This window comes from Mus musculus, chromosome 4 (genome assembly GCF_000001635.26).
Source record: "Mus musculus strain C57BL/6J chromosome 4, GRCm38.p6 C57BL/6J".
In the NCBI taxonomy this organism is placed as follows: Eukaryota; Metazoa; Chordata; class Mammalia; order Rodentia; family Muridae; genus Mus; species Mus musculus.
Genome location: NC_000070.6, coordinates 107,675,974 through 107,676,287, shown reverse-complemented (window position 1 = coordinate 107,676,287; position 314 = coordinate 107,675,974).

Below are 314 nucleotides of genomic sequence, written 5' to 3'. Positions count from 1 at the left end.
TGTGAAAGCTTTTCTGCTTAATCCTCACAGCAGGCTCACAGAAGGCTACTGGGCAGGACCCTGGCTGGGGAGCCCGGGATGCCTGGGTTCAGGTTCTGTGATTGCTGAGCCAAGTCTCCGTGGTCTGCCCTTCTTGCCTTTGACCCCGTGAGATGGTCTGAGGCGGGTTCCATACATTGTCACTGTCAAGACTGTTGGGGTGGGTTCTGAAGCAGAACCTCACTTAATACCCGCAGGCTAGCCTCAAACTTGGCATCCTTCAGCCTCAGCTTCCCTTCTACCGTGGTGATTTTAAGAAGGGAGAGTTTAAGGAA